Below are 25,464 nucleotides of genomic sequence, written 5' to 3' on the forward strand. Positions count from 1 at the left end.
AACGGAGTAAAAACATCATTGGGTCAGTGCTGGTGCAGAAATCTGTAGGCCTAGCATCCTCGGGACAGGTGGAGAAAAACAGAAAGCAAATATTTGCTTGTTTTTCCCACTAAAGAGGTTTGTCTTCTTTTTTACCTAATAAAAATCAATTACATCTTTGAAGACTTACTTCAAAATCTTTCAAGAAACGTTATCGTCATCTTCTATAATCTGTTCTTTGTTCAGTTCTATTGTGTCTGTATCAAAAGTTTGTACCCTTCATCTCTCCTTTCTGCCTCCATTCACCATCCTATATCTTAAGCCTTATCTCATTTTGATGAGATTTTATCTATGCTATCCTAACTTTTCCTCGTCTTGTCTGTCTGTTTCTCCACCAATCCCATTTGTAAACAGCTACGGCTTAATCTTCTTAAAAAGCCATCCCAAATCGGTCCTTTTTGTTGAATTTTTTTCCTTTGGTTGTTCCATTGTACCAAATAAAACAATCATTGAATCTTGCATTGTTCAGTCTTCACTGACGCAATTTGCCTCGTCTTCATCAACAATATTTCAGACAACAGAACAGAGCAATATCTGTGCCTTTTTTTTTTTTTTACCTGTAACCAGTCTTTATCTGTTCCCCCAACTTCCTCTCCCTCAGCCAGATTTTATCCAGTTTTCAAAGCCCTATATGAATGTTGAACTTCTGGATACTTTTCCAGAACCCCTGTTTAAAGGTGTCTTTTTTATTTTTTTGCTCCAACACTCATTGTCTTTAGCTGCAACACTTACTATATGCATACTAGTTCTTGCTTGCTAGAACAGTATATTTTAATACAGGTAAAAGTAAGTGTCAATGGGCATTAGATCTTGCTAGGTACCTCATTTCTCCCCTAAAACTTTCAAATTATGTATGAGGATTTAGGCTGCTTATTATTGCGTCTTAACGCACTGTCAGAACACATGCTTATGTTTAACCTATGTATGTCAACGAATCTGTATTTCTGAAGTCCCATTCTGCCCCTTCCCATATTTTGAATAACCTTATGTGGCTTCTAAGGATCATAGTTTACTCTTGATCTCAGCAGCTTTCCCATTCCATCCTTTTGATGTATATAGTATATTTATGGGACTTAGATTGCATGTACCAATATTCCTTACAAGAATACTTTCCATTCTAGAAAGGTGGAAAGAGTGATCTTTGATTTTCTGTTTAATTAGATGTCTAGAAACATTGATGGTGAGGAGACATTGGAGATGAGGTGCAGAGTAGGTGCAGATGTGTACCTATCTCTTCGAATACTCTAAATTAGAGCTGGGGATATAAGTCAGGGGTAGAACATTTGTCTAGAATATACATGATTCTAGGTTCAATCTCTAGCACCATCAGCCTCCCCAAGCAAACTAGATAATAGGCATTTCTAAACTAAGAGATTAGGAACCAAGAGATTCTGTGTGTACTTCACTGAGACCCATTTTGAGGATCCTCTTTGTCTACAACTCAATGGTATGTCTTTAAGGAAACAGGGTACTTACTCTGTATTGACATTGAAATATATCAAAAGGGAATGCTGTAGAATCACAGAGACAGCATTTACGCACACACACACACACACACACACACATACACACACACACACACACACACAGAGAGAGAGAGAGAGAGAGAGAGAGAGAGAGAGAGAGAGAGAGAGAGAGAGAGAGAGAGAGAGAGAGAGATACAAAGACTTCAGTTTGGACTAAAATACTAGTATTTGTCTTTCATACTAATAACTTGTGTGCTCTCTTGTGAAAAGGAAAAATTTCCTTTGCTTACCCTTCAGCCTCTATTATTAACACCCACAGACACCATGATGGAAACACAATCACCATTTGCTATGTATGTAACAATACAGTCACTATTCTAGTTTAAAATAGACTTCAGGGTAGGTACCATTATTACTCCTGCCTTGGAGGAATGATATAGAAGCTCAGGGTAGTTTACTTGTTTGAATTACAAGTCATGTTTTTCATAAGCAGAGGAGGCAAGACTCAACCCCCCCTTTTTAGTCTCAAGAATGTTTCATCTGGAATTGGTTCATAAATTTGGCATATAAAGTTTTGCCTATAAAGTGTATTATAGCTACAAAAGTTTGAAATCTGTTCCTCTCTGAGTACTTTAGTTCACCTTTATGGTCTCCTGCCATGTGATCAGGACATATTTATTAGAATGGACTTTGGGGAACTTATCCTGAAGATAGCTCCATCACTCAGCCTAAGCAGATATTTCTTAATGATCAACCCTTTTCTCTTGATTCAACACAAAGTCTCAGAATGGTTAGTCTAGCCAAGGACCTCCTGACCTTAAGTCAAAGAGGCAAGAAATATGCACCATTTGCACAGGCTTACTAGACTGGTTCAATGCTCCTTACAGAGAGGTGACTTCATCCACTAATGAATCACAGATATCTTGAAAACATTCTCAGGAGCCAGGAGGTGAGATAACTTGTATCTACCAATGGAAGGATGGCTTAATGTATCATTAAGTGCATAAATGTAATGGAAACCTGTTCATTCTTATGAAAGGATGAACCAATGTTACAACATGGATAAACCAGCCTGGAAGACAGGCTTATGAAGTAAGCCTGGCATAAGAAGGATAAACACTGTCTGATTCCATTTACAGCAAGTACCCAGAGGAATTAGATGCTTAGGGACAGAAAGTAAAGTGGAGGTTGCCAAAAGTGGGCTGGGGGATGGCGTGTCATTTTTATTAGTGGATTTAGTGTCCCAAAATAACAATGATTTGTTGTAAAATAGTGTGAATGTATTTAATACTATTGAGATATAATCTTAAAAATTGTAAAACAGTAAAAACGTTATGTATTGTTTACCACATACACTCACATGCAAACATACACATTGAGAAACATGATTATGGTCAATTATCAATGTTTCAATGTATAAGGGATAAGACCATTTGAAGAGTATACTGATTCCCAGCCCTAAATGATCCATCACCTTACCATGCCAGCTGCCAAGGGAAGGAAGCAATTAAAGAGCCCTGCACAGCTGCAACACCTATGCACCAGGATAATTACCAGCATAGCAAGATTTATATAAAGGTGCAATAAGTGGCACTCACTCACATGCTGGTGGCAGCCAGCAACTGTCTAGCTGGACTTAAGGCCCTCTCCACAGGAGGAAAGCCATGCCCAGTACTGGCAACCTACCCAGCTTCCTGGGGCTGGTAGGTCATGAATCTTAGAAAAGAGTCTACTACCACTGCTTCTCAGTTAGCTGATTTCTCCATTCCTTACTACATTCCAAATCTTATCCTTATACCCACAGGTAAGTGTAATTACCACTCCCCATCAAAGAAGCCTCTAGCAAGTGGAGACCATCAAAGAAAACCACAACTAGATACAATAGGGAGAAGAACAGATTGTGCGGAGCCTGGCCCCAATGGATACATCCATATCACAGCTCCCGTATCTACAGTTCAGAGAGCATCTTGTCAGAAAGATTGTGAGAGCCAGAAGTCCGTGATGCAACAAGATGAAACATTCCTAAGCTTGTCTGTCTCTCTCCCTGGTCATCCTCTTTTTACGCACCTTTTTAAGTAAAAAAAAAAAATCTAGCATCTCTCCCAGATCATTCTGTAGATCTTCTCCCAGACCAGCCAATCCATCAGTATATTCTTACACGGCCTTTGTTCACAGAGAAAAGCACTGTGAGTTGAAAAGATGCACACCAAACAGTCCAGCTATAGGGGGACCTTAATTATAATGTCAGCTGCCAGATAAAGCTTGGCCTCACCTACTCTGTCTGCCTCTGCTAGCATGCTCAGCCCACCCACCTGCATTCACCTGGACTAGTCGCCCTTCCTAACTTCATGTTATCTTATATTTCAATTTCATAGCCAGCCCTCAGGTATATTTCTTTAGGGTGTATTTCTATAAGGCAGAATGTTCACCTCAATGCAAGTCTGACTGTGGCCTTTCATTATTTTAGGTGTCCTTTACTTACTTTATTTTTTTTGTGTTTTTTTTTTTTTTTTTTTGAGACAGGTTTTCCCTGTTTAACAGTCCTAGCTGTCCTGGAACTAGCTCTTGTAGACTAGGCTGGCCTTGAACTCACAGGGATTCACCTACCTCTGCCTCCCGAGTGCTGGGATTAAAGGTGTGCGCCACCACGGCCCAGCTACTTGCTTTATTTTTAATTTGACACACATTTATTATTTACTTATTGTGTTCCCTGCACTATCCTCATTGTCAGAGAGACAGCAACAAACACAACAGGCAGAGGTTCCTGTCAGATGTAACTTACATTTTAATAAGGGGAAAGAGAAGAGCGATAGAGAAGAAATGAAGAAGGGCAACAATGACAAATGTAATGGTGAGATGTAAAAAGAGCCAGCCAGGGAGAATGGGAAGAATTGCAATCGTGACTTGAAGTAGGCTGGTCAAGAAAGGCCGCTCTGAGGAGGTGGCTTTTGAGTAAAGGCCTGAAGGAGACTAGGAAGCAAGCAGGGGAAGTTGGAGGATGACAGTATCCCAGGACACAGAAAGAGCAGATGCAGAGGAAGGACAAGAGGACGATTGCATTGCTGGGCTGTGGTGAGCACAGAGTCTACAGAGTGAGTTCCAGGACAGTCAGGGCTACACACCGTGATACCCTGTCTCATAAAACAAACAAACAAGCAAACAAAAAACAAATGTGTGTGTGTGTGTGTGTGTGTGTGTGTGTGTGAGAGAGAGAGAGAGAGAGAGAGAGAGAGAGAGAGAGAGAGAGAGAGAGAGAAAACACAACTCTGTGACCCTTTGAGTGAGATGGTAGAACTAGGTGAGCCAAAAACATGGTGACATGGTGACATGCTGTACATGGTGTGCTGCTGTTTGGTGGGACAGAATGAAACAAGGTTATTTCCAAGGTTTCAGGCTGTCCAAGTTGCAGCCTAGGGTTATCGCTCTAATATGAGGAAACGTGAGGGAAGAAAAGGACTTGGGCAACACACCAGAAACCTGGGTCTGAGTGGCTTTCATAAGAGAATCACCTTGGATACCCAAGCAAGGACAATCAAGCAGGTGGCCAGATGTTTACATATAGAGTTCAAATGAAAGGTAGCAGCTACAGATGCGATTCTAGGGCTTCCTCAGACACGTGTGTTCCTGGAGGTCAGGAGAGCTCCTTGAGTTCGTCTGGCACCAGTCACTCATGCCCCCAGGGTGGCCTAGGTCCTGGTTTCCTCTCTAAGTCTCCATGCCTGGGTTGACTCAGCTTTGTTTATTTCTGGTGGGTTTTTTTTTCCTCCATCAGGTGTTCTACTGCCTATGTTCTTTTCACCTTGTGATTGCTTGCTGTCCTACTGCTCCATTTCGTCTCCTTCCACCCACTACCTGAAAATGATTTTGTCCCACTCACTTTGCATGCTCTTTGATACTCTCATGACTAATTTACTATTGACCTTCCTGTATGTGTCATTTTGTTCACCGAGAGAACAGGCTAGTCAAAGGAATAATGCAGTAAGCAATCAATAAATATTCACTGAGTGAGATAATTTACTCATGAGGCAGTTAAAAAAAACTCAAAATAAAATCATCATAAAACATACCTGAAACCAATGCAGGCAAATAACTCTGTATTGTTGTATAGAAGGACAGAATTCTGAGCCATTTCATTTGATGATGTTAGAAAACTTCTTTTGTAAGTGATTTCCTATTTGCATGCTACTAAATGTATAGACCATATTAATGGTCCACTCAAGACTACAGTTCATCAACAGTTTCTCCCTGTGCCCTCGGGTCTTATCTGATGTTCACCTGAAAGTTTTGCTGTGTTTGCTTGTCGCCTTTCAGAGTCACTGGCATCTGTAAAAGTAATATTTCTATAGATCTAACAGATGGCAAACACATCTTGACTTTTCACTGAAATGATGCTAAAATAAATTGTTTGAAATCATCATGTAAGAATGGCTAGTAAGCATGGGTATGGTCACGTATGACTATAATCCCAACCCTTGGCCATTGAGTGGCAGAGGCAGGAGAATCACTCCAAGCTTGAGGCCATGTTGGACTACATAGAGAGTTCCAGGCCAGGAAGGGCTCCACGGTGAGAGCTTGTCAAAACAAACAACAACAACAAAACAGTGGCTGCTGAGTGGTCATCCCCCCACCCGTCTTGTTTCCTTCCACATTTCTCTATGTTTCCTTTAAAGAGGTCGACTTAGCTTTACTTATGATTGCAATCTCTTTTTTCCCTTAAATCTCTCTGGTGAAATCCACGGAATCACTAGACACGGGGTCTGGGCCGTCTTTGCCTTGGTAATTTGGTGTGGCCTTTCATCTTCCCCCAGCAGACTCATGCTCATTGTTTGGTGTGGTAAAGCAGTAAACGCTGTTTGTCTTCGCTGCAAAACCAAGGCCAGGGAACTTTGAAGTGTTTTCTGTTGCTTAATGTCACCTACTGTTCCTGTCAGCAAACTGAGATTAACCTGATGGAGCGAGGTGTCTGGTCTAATTCCTTTATTGACACACAGTCCTGTCTTCAAACAGCAGTGTAAATGAATAAGTACTGAGATAGTAATGTGTCAGTAATAGGCTGCCAGATAAATGCCATTGTTTATGTACTGATCCCTGTTCCCTAAGGCCCAAGCAGCTCAAAAATCTTACAAATTAGCACCTCACTGAGATCAAAGATTCGTCTCTTCTTTCTGCACTTGGAGGGCCAAGCTAGCAAAGAAGTTAAGTTAAGCTGCCTCTCTCCAGCACAAATCTTCCTTTGGAGGTAGACCAAATGGGGCTTTGCACTGCCGCACAGAGAAATGCTGTGAAGAGAAAAATGTTCTACTTTATTTTGCTGTACAACAAGAGAACCCTCACGCTAGCTTCTCAGTCATCGGACCATCTCATCCTCATTGCAACTCCTCTATCGAAAGATCGATAGTAGAGCCGTGTTCACTTTTAGCAGTGGGTCTTTTGAGATCAAATTAAACAGCGATAAAGTGATTTTTGAATCAGTTGAAGTACCATTGGAACCACAAGCTTAAGCAGAAAACATGAGAAAGATAATTTTTGAAGGAATTAAAAATTATGGTTTAATCGAAAAATCAGCCTTGGTGGCATAAAAAGAAAACCATCATTAGTCATGCCAACATCCACATATTTAATATGTTGGTGGCGTCACTCAGAACTCCTTGTTCCCCGAGCACATTCTCCTTATTCTCAAGCACATTCCAGCTCCCTTAGGCTGTAGAAATCATTCATTGACTCTTTTAAAGACAGTAACAGCAGAGTGAAGTTATTTGATGTAAGCAACTTCCTGCTAGTCAGCATTCCCATATTTCATATTAATCACACAATTTTGAATTAAGAAATCAAGTGCTCAAGTCTTGATCTGGCTTCCTTCAGCATCAACTTATTTATAAGTAGGAAAAAACTCTTTTTTGGCGTCAGGTTTTACCTTTCAGGTAAATAAAGAAAATCTTTAAAATTCTAATAGTATAATGGTTGATATTGTCTCCATCGAAGCTTTGATTTGTATCAGTGAATAGTTTAGAGATATACATATCAACATAAAAAATGGCCAACTAGAAGAAGAAAGCTGAACATCTTGCCCTGACATGCATGTACAAACGACACTTATTGGTGCTATTTTTATTTTTAATGAAATTTTACATTTGCTTATTTTATTTTTGTTCATTCATTCATTCATTCATTCATTTATTGCTTACGTATGTGTGTATATATGTGAGTGTATAAGTGTGTGTGTGTGTGTGTGTGTGTGTGTGTGTGTGTGTGTGTGTGTGTGTGTGTGTGTGTGAAGGCTGGAGGACAGTTTTTAGGAGTTGATTCTCTTCTTCCATCCTATGGGTTTTGGTCTTCAGGCTTGGAGGCAAATATCTTTAGTCCCTGGACTATTTCTCCAGCCTCACAACATATGCTTTTTATATCAAAGTTCATAAAACTAAATTGAACCTGAGAAGAAGGTTTTAATATAATTTGGTTATTTTTCTTCATACAGTTCTAGAAAAAAAAATCCTAACATCTTTGAAACCAACCAAGACTAGAGAAAGACCATCTCCTGGGACCCTATTATCTCCAAGTTTCTGCAGAGTGCTCAGCCATAAATGGGACATCTTTATCACACTTGCTCCCTAAGATTCAAGCAACATTACTGAAGATAAGGTAAAAAGAGCGTAAGAGCCTGAGGTCAGGAAAAATGGGGGTGAAACTGAGTCTTCTGAACACCACTGGGCCAGTGCATTCAAGAGCTCACAGCACCTGTGGTTGCCTGTAAACACCTGTGCAAGGTCAAGGCAGTTGACATTCCAGCACAGGGAGGGAAGGGGTTCATGAGCCTCCACCGTCAGCTCGGTTGGCAGTTGATGGATGCTAAGGGCAGAAGAGTCAGACATTTTTAGAAGTATAGTCCCTGGCAGATTGACATGCTCTGTGGATGGTCCTTCACCCATGAGTGTATGGATGGGTAGCACAAATTAAACTCAGTTATCTTAAAAAACAAGGAGGGTACATGACGCTAGACAGAGATAGAGGGTGGAGATGGACCCAGGAGGAGTTAGGGGAAGGAGTTGGGGGGAGGGCAGTGAATATAGCTAAAATAAATTGTTGGGGCTAGAAAATTGGCTCAGCAGTTGAGATAACTGGCTGCTCCGCCAGAGGACTTGGGTTCAGTTCCTAGTACCCACATGGTAACTCATGACTGTCTGTAACCCCAGTTCCAGGGGATTCGACACCCTCTTCAAGTCTCCATGGACACTAGGAAAACATTTGTTGTCCACGAGGCATGCATGCAGGCAGAACATCCACACACACATAAAATAAAATATTTAAAGATACATTGTATTCATATATGACAGTCTCAAAAAATTAATAAATTATTGTATTAAAAACAAAAGATCTGCTAGCAGCTAAATTATGCTAATGAGTCTGAATAACCAAAACAGCACCTACATTTCTGGACTGTATAAACACAAAGGTTATTGAACATGGAAAGGCCGGTCTCCTTTCATTCTTATTTTACTGAAATAGAGGTTATATTGCTCAAGCGATTTTCAAGCCTGGGCTCTGGATTCATTGGAGGGAATGGATTCAAAGGAGCACGCATTGAAGAGAATTGATTAAAAGGCACACTTATTGGAGGGAGTGGATTCAGAGGCACACACATATTGGAGGAAATGGATTCAAAGGCACACATATTGAAGGGAGAGGATTCAAAGGTGCACACATTGGAGGGAATGGATTCAAAGGCTCACATATTGAAGGCTCCAGTGTATTTTCTTTTTGAGTCAGGTTTCAGGCAGTAGGATGTCAAATACCACAAACCCAAACCCTTAATCTTGTAGCCTGCCACGTTACTGAAGGAGTTTATCAGCTGTAGGAGTTCTTTGGTGGAATTTTTGGGATTGCTTATGTACACTATCATATCATCTGCAAATAATGAAAGTTTAACTTCTTCCTTTCTTGCATATCACCATAGAACCTCCACCTGGTGATAGATGAAGAAAATGACAGAGCCCCACATTGGAGCACCGGACTGAGCTCCCAAGGTCCTGATGAGGAGCAGAAGGAGAGAGAACATGAGAAAGAAAGTCAGGACCGTGAGGGAACCTCCACCTGGCGATAGATGAAGAAAATGACTGAGCCCCACATTGGAGCACTGGACTGAGCTCCCAAGGTCATGATGAGGAGCAGAAGGAGAGAGAACATGAGAAAGAAAGTCAGGAATGTGAGGGGTGTGTTCACTCATGGAGACAGTGGGACAGAACTAATGGGAGATCACCAACTCCAGTTGGAATGGGGCTGATGGATCATGCGACCAAACCCATCTCTCTGAATGTGGCCAACAGTGGGGGCTGACTGAGAAGCAAAGGACAATGGCGCTGGGCTCTGATTCTTCTGCATGGACGGGCTCTGTGGGAGCCTTCTCAGCTTGGTCGATCACCTTCCTGGACCTGGGGGGAGTTGGGAGGACCTTGGTCTTAACATAGAGTAGGGAACCCTGATGGCTCCTTGGCCTGGAGAGGGAGGGAGGGGAGGTATGGGTGGAGGGGAGGGGAGGGAAGGGAGAGGAGGAGGGGAGGGAAGGGGGAGGAGGAGGGGAGGAGATGGAAATTTTTAAATATAAAAAAATAAACCATGAAAAAAAAAAACCCTTAATCTTTTGCCTCAACCTAGTAATAATGTTTTTGAGGCTAATAAGCCACAAAGTGGATATTTTCTCCTTCCTTTTTTGAAGACTACTAAAAAAATAAGAAAGTTCTTGTGCTTTCTTATTACATTTTAATTTTGGTCTTTGAAGGAAAAAAAGTACAGGGAATATGCCAACTTTGGTGTGTGTTTCTTTTCTGGGAGACAGTTGAAGAAGATGCAGGTGAAATTTTGAATGCAGTTCTCTAAGTGAGCAAATTGAACTCACTAATATAGCTATACTGCTCATGCAGCTCCAGAGTAGCCACACCAGAGGGATGGGGTGGGGTGGGGGAGTGCGTGGTCTTTCCAGAAACCCACAAAGCACCTGTAGTGAAAGACTGAACGAAGGTGTGGGCAGTCAAAACTTGATTCCTTTGCCACTGTTTTGAGCAAATAAACCTTGCAGATTCATTGTTCCATGGATTATTTATAAAAATGCTGTCATTTAGCTGGACGGTGGTGGCGCACGCCTTTAATTCCAGCACTCGGGAGGCAGAGGCAGGCGGATCTTTGTGAGTTCGAGACCAGCCTGGTCTACAAGAGCTAGTTCCAGGACAGGCTCCAAAGCCACAGAGAAACCCTGTCTCAAAAAAAAAAAAAAAAATGCTGTCATTTGAATTTTTCTCCTGCCACCATATATACAATAAAGCCTGCCCCACCTCGAAGTGATCAGTTTCCCAAAATTAAGGAAACCAATGTCCACAGTTGCTACCTCGCAGGCTCTATGATGTCATTATTTTTCCTTTTGTACAATTTTTATACCTAGTCAATTGTTCTGTGGTAATAAAGATGTCTTACCTTTACCATCACAGATTTTGACATTAGGAAAAGACTCAGAAACAGTGTTAAAAATTCAGATTTGTTATTTTTTCTTCACTTTGGAAAAAAGTAATTTTAAAATGTATTATTTTTTTAAAAAGATCATTTCTGAAGTTTAACATATGAAAATTAAAATAAATTTTAGAACAAAATAGAAAATTTATTTCTTATACATACTGGAGAGTCGTTTAACAAAATTAACAAGAAAGATGCTCTGTGTGTACCCTTCTGAGAGATGCTTACCTTTGTTGACAGGAGCAAGGAATGAGTATGAAAGACACTGGCTCTTTCCAGTTGGACAATAAAAAGTCATCCCTCTTAACATGGGCCAGGTAAACAACCCTTCATCCAATCTCTTTTGTGCTGATTTATTTCTGCTCTGTTTTGTTCCCCAACCAAGAATGGACTCCACCTACAGCCTGCTGACTTACCTAGCTGCCCACAGAGAAGGGTAGTCTAGTTCCTTGAAATCCACATAAATAAGTTCCTGTGGGCACTTCTAGGGACCCATGAGCTCTGTCCTGGCACAGTCTATCTCTAGGCTGGCCTTTGTCCAGAGTGTAAAAAAACTGAAAAGAGATCATGTTTTGTCCTACCACACTTGTTCATAAATCATACTTTAGTCCTCCAAATAACCCTCATACCCCACCATGTTCTGAAGTGCACACTGAATGCACTCTATTTTACCAGAAGGCTTACTTTATGAATAATTCTAAATAATTTTTCCACATAATAGTTTTAGAAATCATACAATTCTTTATATTTATGCTATACATCAATATAAAAGCTAGAGATTTAAAACAAACTGGGAAAATCAAAACATCAATACTCTGATGTCTTGTAAATATTTGTCTATTTATTCATATCCCTCTTTTTAAAATAGAAATAGAAATGATTACCAGAAAAAGAAAAAAAAAACAATGGAAGACCTATGGAGCAATTTATAGAAATAAAGGCAATAAGAAAGGTAAATTATAAAAATATATGCTTAATCAGGCCTAAGTTGATGCTTACAGTGTTGATCCTAGGGTCTTGTCAGGTTCCAACATACAAGAGGCAATTTTCAAAGCAATTACCATAATACTTGAGACAAATGTAGTTTAAATACACAATTGCATACAGAACAGTCATCTTTCTAGTCCCAAATGATACCACAGTGAGAGAAAATACGCTTTTTTTCTGTTCTTACAACACATGAGTAATTTTCCTAAAGATTTCTCACAAAGTAGACATGAGTGGCAAATGGTTGTCAAGAATCAAACATTTGAAGGAAAATGGGAGACAAGCAGTGTAGGAGAGAGCCACTTGTTGGTTCCCAGATGCTTAGCCTTGAAATAATCACACAGAAACTGTATTAATTAAATCACTGCTTGGCCCATTAGCTCTAGCTTCTTATTGGCTAACTCTTACATCTTAATTTAACCCATCTCCATTAATCTGTGCATCACCACGAGGTCATGGCCTACCAGCAAAGTTTCAGCACATCTGTCTCCAGCTTCTCTCTCCCAGCATTCATCTTAGTTTTCTCTGCCTAGCTCTGTTCCCCTATAGTTCAGCATACAGAGGGAAATCTCACATCATCCCCCATCTTTTCTGTTTAAATAAAAAAGGTTTTAACTTTAACATATAACAAAACAGGTATCAAGTAAGAATTACAGTTACAATATTTATATCTACTTTATCTTTTATTATAACTAAGAAAAATTATATCTATTCTTCAACTCCATCAAAGACTCCAGAAGGACATTATATTACCTAAGGAAACAGGAAGTGCACTGTAAGCAACTTCCAAAACTCTAGAATTGACAGATATATCTCACTGCCTGGACAGTCACTGAAAGTTCTTCTGTACCATTAGAGCATCCATCTTTAGCCTATAGACCCATAGTATCCATCAGACTTTTCCATGAAGCAGGAAATTCAAGGACAGTTTTGCCTATATTGGCAGTTTGCCGGTCATTTTCTTCTGTGTCCTATAGAATATTTAGCAGACTCTTTCATGAAGCAGGAACCCCAAAGGACCATCTCACCCTTAGGCAAGTTCAGCAGTCATTTCTCTGTGGGTCCTGCATGTTTAGTTTATCAAGCAGTCCAAGCAAGAGCAGTTTCTCGCCCAAATGGCTAACCAACTCCATGTAGAGCCTCTTTGATGCCCATCTTCCTCTTGACGTAGATTGCCAGGATCAGATGTGTCTCATTGTCATATAAAGTCCTAAATTCTTAAAACATTTTAAATGTCATATTCTGTAGTCTTTGAAAGAGTTGAAGAATCCCTATCCATCTAAAATATATCTGTACATCTAGAAAAATCTAACTAACATGACTACAAGCTTGACTGTTTTAGATGACTATTTACCTATAGTTCTTAATTATACATTACATTTTTAAATGAGCTACACAATCGCAATACCTTAATCAAGAGCAGAAATAAACATATAACAAAATTGACCTTAAATTTGTATCAATAAACCAAGATCCATACCAATGCAAATGTCTATTGCATATCCCCCTTTAAATGTAAACAAACATTTATAAACAATATTTGGGAATATGGGCATAGTTCTTCTCCAAACTGCTTCCTGCTGTTTACTGGGCAAAATAATTTTTTGAGGGTGTTTAAGGTGAACTTTCAGGGTGTCTTGGTTCATCACATTAGTCTGGAATGATTCCATAGTTTCTCATCCTCTGTGGAAACAAAGAAAAACCTCTTTTCCAAAGCAACTTCAAATTCTGAAGTCAAGATACCTTTAAAGTATATATATAAGTTTAGCTTAGCAGCCCATACAATGAAATGTCTCTCCGTACTTAGCTCCTTTACAGTTATTCAAAGAAACCACAATTATATACGTAATCCAGACTCTTTGTGAATTTTATATTTTTACATGACTTGTTTTTCTTTACTCATTTTAATCTATGTATTCTATCTCTTTAAAGACTTTGTTCTAATTTTTATAAACCATTTACTTCCTTTTATAACTCTCTATACTCTTTTCTTCTCTCTCCTAAGCCTACGTACATTTATTCAGCACTGTGACCCATTTAGAGGTTTTTTATGTCTGAATCTGCCCTATTGTATATCTGTAGTTCTTTACTGTCCAGGAGCACTTCTTAAAATGCTAAGCGCTTCTTAAAAGCTTAAGCTGCAGCATCGCTAGGGGAAATATGACATTGGCTGCTTGCCCTGCCCAGTTTAGGATGGCAGAGCCACTCTCCACCTCTAAGAGCCATGTGCTCCACCCCACTTCCAGGCACACAGCTGGTCCAAAAACTTTGTATTAAGTTTAGAACTTTCTTATTAAACAAGAAGGGGGGTGCTATAGGAATTCCTACTGCCAGTAGTCTTTAAGTTACCTGCCCACTTGGGCATGACCTCTTATACTCTATATGCGGATGTAAAGCGCACGTCCGACCTCTTTCCTGGCTGCAGGATTTGGTTGCTGTTCCCTGTTCCAACAGAGGATTGTGATCTGTGAGTCTACCTCTAAATAAATAACCTTTTATTATACTCAATTCTGAGCTAGTGTGAGATTTATTTTTTAGTGTCCTTCTTCAAAACAGTGACAATGTTTCTGGGTTGGAGGGCATGGACACTTTTCTAATATTTAATGCAGTATCTTAGTGACTGGTCATATGACTGTCACTGGTTCCAGTAAAGCTGGTGTCTGGCTGGTTGTGGAAGAGCTGAATTGATGGAAGCATAGTGTTTGCTTTGACATTGCTGAATAGCTTTTATTGTGAATTAATCAGAACACACATTGCATCAAAAACAACCAGGCTCACCATTTTACAAGTCTTCAGGCTTTTATCAAATATGAGTCCAAAACATTCAGATTTCTGGAAAATTTTATACTCTTTTATCTTTGATATCTGGAGATGGTCAGGAGTGTGAGAATGGAGAAGAGATGCATTGTTTCTTACAGGATGCTCTTCAGGATCTGCGGAAGGCAGATTTTAATAATCTTTGCTATAGGACTCACTTTTGCAAGCTACCTAGTGTTAGAAAAGTTGAATGCCTGCTACACACAAACTTGACAAATGAAAAGTAGTGTTTTTTGCAAAAGTATGTTGAAGTTTTGACCTGGAAGTCTATATAAGTAAGGTCCTAAGGATTTTATGGATTATATATAGGGCAATGTATGATGGAAGTGAAGGCATCCTTATCCATGGAATTTCTTGAGTCTCTTCCTGTAGTTCTCAGAGCAGTCAAGAGTGTAGACAAGCCGTCACAGTCAGGCATACAATCAGAGTTCCCAGAGGATCAATCTAGTCAATTATCAAGGCAACCAAGTCTTTCAAATAAATATGTAGGTTTTCAGTTGAATTTTAATTTCAGACTTGCAAGAAGTTTTAATAAGTATATTCCATATATTTTATACTAAATACTATCTATTGGGATCAGAAACTCAAATTTAATTTGATGTCTTTTATTCTATCTGGCAACTCTACCATGATAATACTACTAGGCTTTCAAACTGTGGCTTGTTAGATGCGAAATTCAACATTTTTTATCCCTTATTATTATTGTTATTATTGACATATATTGAACAATTAAGCATTATTTTCTAAGTAAAAATAAACTGTGCAATATTATTTAGTATTTCAAAACTGAAATATGTATATAACCTACTTCTTAAAAGCTATTTTAAACTTTTTAAGTTAAAAGTTTAATTTAAATAATAGCTATTGAAAAAAATATAAATAAATAATAGAAAAATACTAATAGTTTTTTCAGAGGTAACTTTCTATTATCATCTAATTTATACATTTTCCTTTTTATATAAATATATTACCTTATTAATGACTTGTACTATGTATGCTTGTAAAAACAAAATGATTTGAAAATACCTTTTTTTGCATGCTGGTCTTTATGTGTGATGATAGATAAACATTTGGAAATCAATTACAGTATTTGGATAGTAAACATCAGCAAGTATAAAACCAGATGTAAAAGTTTTTCGCAAAACATCTCCTTTCCTTTGAAGAGGGAGAGTAAGAGCTCTTATCAGATGGTGAGTCCTGTCTAGTAGATAGAATGTGAAGCATGTCAGACTCCCGCATGGTGCAGGTATGAGGAGCAGGCTAGAGGCTCCCGCATGGTGCAGGTATGTGAAGCATGCCAGGCCCCCGCATGGTGCAGGCATGGCTGAGGAAGAGATCTTTTGAACTGAGATGAAGTGACTTGTCTCGTCATTATGACTTGTGTCTTATAGAGCCAAGAAGACATGAAAAGAAAATCTGACTGATGATTTGAGTCCTTGGAGCATGTTTAAAATAAAATAAATGGCTATTTTAATAGGAATACTTGTCAAATAGCTCTGCGAGATTGTTTTCCAATGTGTATAAAACAAACACTAGGTTTCCTTTCAGAGGAGAAGCAAAGAAAAAGACATATATACATCTGTTTTTGTCCAGGATGGCTTTTTTTTTTTTTTTTTTGTCATTTCGACACTAGCCAGGGTCATCCTGTGAGTGTGAACTTTAATTGAAAACAGGCATCCATCAGGCTGGCCTGTAGGCAAGTTTGTAGGGCATTTTCTTACTAATGATTGATGTGGCTAGTGCCATCCTTGGGCTGGTGGGTCTGAAAGCAAATAACCAGTATTGCTCCACAGAGCTTGCTTCAATTCCTGCTTCCCAGTTTCTGTCTTTAGCCCCCTGCCCTGCTTCTCTGCTTGGCGGACTAGAAAGCATATCCTGAAAACAAAACAAAACAAAACGCCCTTTCTTTCCCAAGTTGCTTTCAAACATGATGTTTATCAAAGAAATAGAAAGTAAGATAACAGAGTTTAAAACTTGTAACAGGATGAACAACAGAAGCAAACCCTTCACAGCTTTTTACATGTGAATTTTATGAAATAATTTATAATAGGCAAAAACCAATCACATCAACAAAAATCCAAGCCAAAACAGAACTAAAATCCAAACTAAAACAAACAGACAAGCAAATAAAGCAACAACAGCAACAAAACTCTCAAACCAATGATCCAGCTCTTTGACCAAATTTGGAAAATATAAATTATTGGCAAAAGTTTTTTTTCTTGCCTATTCTATCTTGGTTGGATATATGGACTTAACTCAGGTACACTGAGAATTTCCCAAAAGTGCTGACCATGTGTGCGTGGCTATATTTTTAATGCATACAGTATGTCTAGAACAAAGAGAAGATAGGCATTAATGATAACTAATTATTTTAGCAAAAATACATATGACTAGAATGCCATTCTCAGTTATTAAGCAAGTTATCTCAGAGCAAAAGTAACTGAAAGGCATTTATTTTGGGGGAGCATATGCAGCAGTGTTAGTCTATGTTTTTCACAACGGATTGAAATGTATCACATACATAAGAAGACAAGTAAAGTTATTCATTAAAAAACAAGGAAAATCTGTAAAGTCTGCTACCAAGCTAGGTTGACACAATGGTTCTATTCTATTTACAATAAACATTTCTTATTGAAATATATGGAAGGGAAATTTTTTAGGGGGGTATTTCATTCTGTTCCTGGGCCTACATAATTTCTACAAAAATGTAATTTATTTCATCTCCCCAAATATTATTCAACTATTTCCACTCATCAGTCAACACACTTAAGAAGGAAAGCTTCAAATGATAGCAGAGTTCTTCAGGAAATACTCACAGGCTCATTGCTGATACTTGGGTCACTGCTTAATGATAACCTATACTAGTTTTCATTCAACATGCTTTGTTTTTATAGCTAATATTGGAGGTCCATTTATTAACTCACTATGTATTCAAAGAGTATAGTTCTATGACTCAGAGAAAGAGAGACACAGTCCCTCATTTTTGGACACTTATACATTGGAACACAAGGCTGAAATTGTTATATACCTGGGAAGCAGAATGGAGACTGGAGGGGAAGAGGGAAGAGAAAGCTGTGGAAGTCTGCCAGAATGTTAGCGTGTTAATTTGTTTTTTAGGCAATAGAAGCAATTATAGCTCTTACATCTATTTATTTATTTTTATTGATTTTATTGATCTATACGTTTTTCTCTGCTCTCCTCCCTTCTTCACCGCTCCTTTTCAACCCTCTCCCAAGGTCCCCATGCTCCCAATTTACTCAGGAGATCTTGGCTTTTTCTACTTCCCTTGTAGATTAGATCCATGTATGTCTCTCTTAGTGTCTTTATTGTTTTCTAGGTTCTCTGGAATTGTAAATTGTAGTCTGGTTTTCTTTGCTTTATGTTTAAAAACCACTTATGAGTGAGTACATATGATAATTGTCTTTCTGGGTCTGGGTCACCTCACTCAATATGATGTTTTCTAGCTCTATCCATTTGCCTGCAAATTTCAAGATCTCATTATTTTTTTTCCTTGTGTGCTCCCTTGTGTAAATGTACCACATTTTCCTTATCCATTCTTCAGTCAAGGGACATTTAGGTTGTTTCCAGATTCTGGCTATGACAAACAATGCTACTATGGACATAGTTGAGCACATGTCCTTATGGCACAGTTGAGCATCCTTTGGATATTTACCCAAAAGTGGCATTACTGGGTCTTGAGGAAGGTTGTTTCCTAATTATCTGAGAAATCGTCACACTGATATCCAAAGGGCTGTACCAGCTTGCACTCCCAGAGGGTTCACTTTACCCCATAATCTCTCCAGCATAAGTTGGCATCAGTGTTTTTGATCTTGGCCATTTTTACAGGTATAAGATGGAATCTTAGAGTTGTTTTGATTTGCTTTTCTCTGATGGCTAAGGATGTTGAGCATTTCCTTAAGTGTCTTTCAGCCATTTTAGATTCCTCTGTTGAGAGTTCTCTGTTTAGGTCTGTACCTCAATTTTTTATTGGATTATTTGTTCTTTTGATGACCAATTTCTCAATTTCTTTGTATATTTTGGAGATAACTGTCTGTCCGATGTGGGGTCAGTGAAGATCTTTTCCCATTCTGTAGGCTGCTGTTTTATCTTGTTAACCATGTCCTATGCTTTACAGAAGCTTTTCAGTTTTAGGAGGTCCTATTTATTAATTATTTCTCTCAGTGTCTGTGCTATTGGGGTTATATTTAGAAAGTGGTCTCCTGTGCCAATGTGTTCAAGTGTACTTCCCACTTTCTCTTCTATGAGGTTCAGTGTGGCTGGATTTATGTTGAGGTCTTTGATCCATTAGGATTTGAGTTTTGTGAATAGATCTATTTTCATTCTTTTACATGTTTATATCCAGTTTAAGCCAGCGCCATTTGTTAAATATGCTTTATTTTTTCCATTTTATATATTTTTTGCTTCTTTGTCAAAAATCAGGTGTTTGAAGGTGTGTGGATTAATATTCAGGTCTTCGATTCTATTCCATTGGTACTCCTGTCGGTTTTTATGCCAATACCAGGCTGTTTTCTGTACTGTAGCTCTGTAGTAGAGTTTGAAGTCAGGGATTGTGATGCCTCCAGAAGTTCTTTTATTGTACAGGATTGTTTCGGCTATCCTGGGTTTTTTGCTTTTCCGTATAGATTTTGAGTACTGTTCTTTTAAGGTCTGTCTAGAATTTTGCTGGGATTTTGCTGGGCATTGCCTTGAATCTGTAGATTGCTTTTGGTAAGATTGATCATAGGCTATCTCTAACTGGCCTTGCAGTTTTTAGATTTTCTTCTTTGACTGGTGTTCCTTTACGGCATAGAAAACAACAAAATGAGAAGGATTAGAAGCAAGTGAGCGAGGCCTCTAGTAGCTTCCCTGAGGTGATGTGAGAGCAAGCGGGGTTCTGTTGTGTCTGCCACTGCTCTGCATTGTCACACTTCACTGTGTAGCGCTGTGGTTTGTTGCTTGCTCTTTGCTGTTGCCTCTTTACATTACCTCCTCTGAGGGAAGCTGCTGGAGGAGCTCCAAGAGAGCCAATATGTGATATCTGTAGGACACTGTGAACCCCTTGATTCTTTTCTTATTTCAGTCCACACTCAATGAGGCTGTTTTGTTTTTAATTAATTGGGGGTGGGCATGATGCAGGGGTCAGGGGCAGATATGAGGGGCTTGGAGGTGAGTGGGATTGGGGGGCATGATGTGAATTTCCCAAGGAATCAATAAAGAACTATGTTATAAAGATTCAAGATGACTTCTAACAGATGTGGTCTGTGCACTTGTTAAGTGACCATAAGGTCTGGTGCTGGCTGTGTATCTCTCTTGTCTGTTCCAAGTTAAGAAACGGATGCTACTCTTATCTCATCTTCAGATAAAGAAAGCAAGATACGAAGAAAATAAATAACTTGCCTTAGGTTATGGAGCTACCCAGACAAGACAACCTCAAAGCCAAACAGCTCCAGGGCTGTTAGTCATTGACATCATCCAGGGCATCTTTAATGGCCCCTCCATCTCAACTGGAATCTATTTTTAAGAGGGGAGAGGCAATTTCTTAGGAAATTAAATCCTTTGGTTAGGACAGACTTTATGTCTTTTTTTGTGTTGAACCTATTAGAAGACATTAAATAAATGTCAAATTGCAATAAATAAACAACACCAACTAGTCCCAGTCAGTATGTGAACTCTGATGTAGGTACCCATCCATCCACAAGGGCAAAGTTGATGTCTCTTTGTTTTGTTTTTCTTAATTTAAAACTTCTTGACATTTATGTAACCCATGCTTGGACTTTTTGTGCAGCTACCTCAACTGTTAAGGTGTCTTCCAAGTATAATATACAAAGGAAGATTTTTTTTTTTATTAAAGATTTCCATCTCCTCCCCCTTCCCTCCCCTCCCTTCCACCCATACCCTCATTCCACCCCTCTCCAAGACAAAGAGCCATCAGGGTTCCCTTCACTATGTTAAGTCCAAGGTCCTCCCAGCTCCCCCTAAGTCCAGGAAGGTGAGCAACCAAACTGACAAGGTTCACAGTGACAAAGGAAGATTTTGTACTGTGACCACTCACACATGTGCCCACCCTTCATATAAGGTCACCTACTGCTCTGAACACAAGTAGCTGTCACTGTTGCGTCTGAAAACTTAAACCAATGCTTCCACGTGATCTAGTTTTACAACCTGGGAATATATATCAAAGAAGCTAAGTCAGCACACTGCAGAGAAATCTGCATATCTACATTAATTGCAGCCTTATTAACATAGTCATTATGGGATCAGCATAGGGAGTCTGTCAACAGATGGACAGAAAAAGATAATGTGAAAATGTAGCATATACACACAGTGAAAATTATGTATAAATTTTGCATGGAATCAGAAGTTATCTGTTATGTGAAATAGACCAAACGCAATGTGTATTACCTAACTATAACTAGAAATAAATATGTGCATCTATCTATCTATCTATCTATCTATCTATCCATCCATCTATCTACCTATTTACTTTACATTGAAAAAGTTTAAAAGCATGGGCAGGCCCTTGCAAATGAACATGCATTTTGCTCAAATCTTGATTTCTAAACACTTAATGACTGATTTTAAATGTACTGGAATAGGAAAGATCTAAGATAAGCCTATAATAGCCTGTCCTGGTTATTTGTGAAATAGTTAATGAATAATGGACATGCATCATAAGGACCCTGGAGTTGTTTACAGGACTTCTCATTGACTATACCTAGCACTATTTGAGTATCAAAATAATAATGGTAAAAAATGTATCCTTGAATCAGAGAGAAACCCAAAAGACAATTTTCATATAAGCTAATTTAAAAAATAATGAAGGGATAACAGAAATCACTTATGAGAGAATATCAAATAATCAATGGAAAGTTTTTATTTGACATTCATCAGATTTATATCTAATTCAGACAGCATCATCAGTGGATACTAAGGAAGGAAGATAGACTTTGGTGTGATACAGTACCTTGTTATAATTCCGTAGAATCGCTCTACAAAATGCTTGCTAAGGAATGGTGATGTTTTGGTGAATAAAATACTGCCGACATCAACTGGGCCTGAAAAATCAAGTTAATGCCCCAAGTGGTGCAAAGTGAGCATTGTGATGTGTTCACAAAGAAGGTTAGAAATACTTCCTTTGATATTCCTGCTCATGTTATGTGATTTAAAAAATCACAGGGAACACTGGAGATAGCATATGTAATGAAAGTTTAATCTTTTAGAAACAGTCAGTGATAGAAACGTGGGAAAACTGCCCTAGATTGACCAGTGCTAAAAAAAAGTTCAGTTAAGTACACTGTGTTTTTCCTGACTGAATCATGAACAACAACAACAAAAGAAATATTGTCAATTCAGTTGACCAAATTTGAATGAGGTTGATACATGTTGTAGTAGGAACTCAATGTGGTACCTTTTTAAAAATTTATTTTTTATTAAAAATTTTTCATATATTTTAATCATATTCTTTCCTCCAACTCCTTCCAGATCCCTCTCTACCACTCTACCCACGCAACTTCAAAAGAAAATCAAAGCAAACTGAGAGAGAGAGAGAGAGAGAGAGAGAGAGAGAGAAAGAGAGAGAGAGAGAGAGAACAGAGAGAAAGAAAAAGAAAACTAGTAGGACCAAAATACCAAAACATAACAAAAAATGTAGCCCACCCTGCATGCTTTGTGTTCCCTAACTACTCCTGAGGTATGAAATGAGGCCTGCCAGGGACTCTGGCTGATTGACATAGTGACAATCCATTGGAGAAAATGGATTTTTTTCAGCAGGTATCAATTACAAATAGCTTTTTGGTTGGTAGTGGGACTTCGTGTCCACTTCTCCTTCTGTGAGCTTTTCTTGATTTGGATAGCTATGTGGCATAGATGTGATGGGGCATCACACCTAAATTTACTCTCTAAACTGATGTAACTTTTTTCTGGGGGTGGCGATGTTGAAATCATTCCAATTAAAATTAGAGTTTTAATGCAATTCTTGTAAACATGTCAGCATGATGAGGGAAAAACAAGGAAAGCCTCTGCATTTCAATGATGAGTACAAAGTTTTATTATTTGAATTTCCGTTTTTGGTTATAATTATGTGACACCGCTTATTACAGTAGATATAATACCAAATACTTACTCCCCAAAGAGCTTCACTGAAGGCAAAGCAGAAACAGCATGGCTGGTTTAACTTCAATGTTTGTAAAAGTTTTCTTCAGCCAATTAAAATTTCCCATGGACAGGGAACACTCAGTCAGGACCACCTATAGACAGCTCAAAAAGACGAACTGTGGGCACAATATTCCTATAGTAAATGATAAACACATGAATCTACCAAAGGATATTTTCATAATGCTGTAACTTTAGACTTCTTCATGTGCTGAGAAAAATATCTTTTTGAAATAACTCTGGAACTGTTTAACATTGAAAACGAATGTGCTTATGTGTAGCATTTATGGAATGCTGGCCATCAAAGACAGAGACACATCACCATAGATTTGCTCTGGAACTGGTCCTCATGACATAATTAGTAGTCACCTCTGCATCTCCAAGAATACTGCCTTCTTCCGCTCTTAGTTCATGTTTATTTCAAGTTGGTCTTTTAATTTTTCATTCATTGTAGAAAGCAAAGGAAATCCAACAGTAATTCTTCCTTTGAGCTTCTATATGCTTCCCAATCTATTTACTTTTATTTTTTTATAACTTTATCAATACATCATAGTCACTTTAATTCAGATTGACTAAACTCCAGGGGTGATAAAGTTAGCATTATGCTAGAGGCAACAGCTGTCACATGTTCACATACATGAGGCTGCTAATGCTATGCTGGTCTCAAAAATAACGATAAGATAAAAAGAATATTGCTCTCAGTGCTTCAGGTGTCACCTCGGGAAACTTTAGCCTTTGATTTATTGGCAAGGATGCTCTCATGAGTTTCTCAACCAGAACTTAATAAGGAATCTTTAGAATTATTACTGAGAGATTGCAGGAGAGAGAAAATCTGTTTCTGCAAACATCTAAATTAACTAAGATGAATCCCTGTTCAAGCAGAATTTTGAGAAAATTTGAGAATTTCTCACTCATTGTCTTTTATTTATATTATCATTGTTGTTATTGTCTATTGGATTCTTAAGCATTTATTCTTCTGTTTGTTGGTGGTTCCAGGTCTTAGGGTTGGAACCTGCTCTTACTGTCACTGGATATGTGCAAAGAAATTTAAGATACTATATATTGTGTCATCTATCTATCTATCTACCTACCTATCTATCTATCTATCTATCTATCTATCTATCTATCTATCTATCTATCTATCGATATTTATGCCCACATTTAATTGATCTGCTAGTGGCTTCTGTTTCATTGGGGCCATCAGACTAGAGAATGACCCTACTCTGAGACTTCTCAGGGGGAAAAAAGTCTTCTGAAATCTTTCAGTTGAAACCTCAGGAGTTCATCACCAGAACTTGGCAGCCAGTTATACCAGAGGAGGAGCTAGCTGTGGCCTGAAACAGCCTAATTCAGGGCAAAACCAGAAATCCTTACTTAAAAAGCTAGAAGACAACAGAGCAAATTAAAGATCTACCAGCAAGCAATAACATTGTTGAGTGATGGGCACAAACCACCAGAAGCTTTGTTTTCTCTAGATTCCTGCTTGTGTCAGACAGCATGAGGGAACTGAACTGTCTACCGCTTGTAACTATGTCCTGTGAACACAGTCATTTATTCGGTTTTGTTGGTGATGCCTGCAGAACCAACAACAGTGTTTTCCCATGGTGTAAGACACTCAGAGATTGCTGTGTTCTGTTTGCGTCTGCGTTGTAAGAATTTTCTGCTCTTCTCCTATGGGTCGTTCTTACTGCAGAATACTATCCTGATAATTAATGAATGAGTAACGGTGATCATTTTCATCTCATCCTCGATGACCCTCAAGAAGGGAACTGACTGTGTGTTGAGTTTTGGTTTCCCTCTTTTTTCCCTCAGGGAACAGCTTCCTGATTTACATGAAATTCCTTTGTTAAGTTTTCTTATTAAGCAGTATAATCATATTCCAAGCCCTTGAAGAATTGTCCCTGAGCTGACCAATTTAATCTGACCAACCTTACTTTACCAGCTCTATTATCTTCATTTTATTTTATTTGTATGCTACACCTACAACAAAATGCCCAAGGACTGGGTAATTTATAAAGACCAGAAGTTTATCACTCGGTGTAGGAGATTAAAACTAACTGGTATTTGGTCTGGTGGGGCTTTCACTATTGGTTTCTTACATAGCACAAAGCAGAAGGCCAGGGCAGATTCTCTTAGATTTCTTGAAGCCTCTTGTGTACATTTGCACAGACTTCAATGCTAGCGTAAGGGAGAAGAGTAGTCATCCGCTGAAGGCCTGCTGCTTAACATCACTCCATTGGCAACATCTGAATTCGGTGCTTTCCCCACCTCACAGGTTGAGAAACTAAGACACAAAAGAGTTGGTGAGTCATGCACGGATACAAAGGAAAGATGGGAGTAGGAGTCAAAACAAGATAAGTAAAACTCTTCACTGATGTGTGTGTGTGTGTGTGTGTGTGTGTGTGTGGTGTGGTGTGCACACGTGCAGGTGTGTAATGCTACAATGAAAGTGTGAAGGTCAGAAGTCCGGGGTCACTTCTTGCTTTGCGTCTGTTGAATTGGGGTC

The sequence above is a fragment of the Arvicola amphibius genome, chromosome 1, assembly GCF_903992535.2.
Source record: "Arvicola amphibius chromosome 1, mArvAmp1.2, whole genome shotgun sequence".
Classification (NCBI taxonomy): domain Eukaryota; kingdom Metazoa; phylum Chordata; class Mammalia; order Rodentia; family Cricetidae; genus Arvicola; species Arvicola amphibius.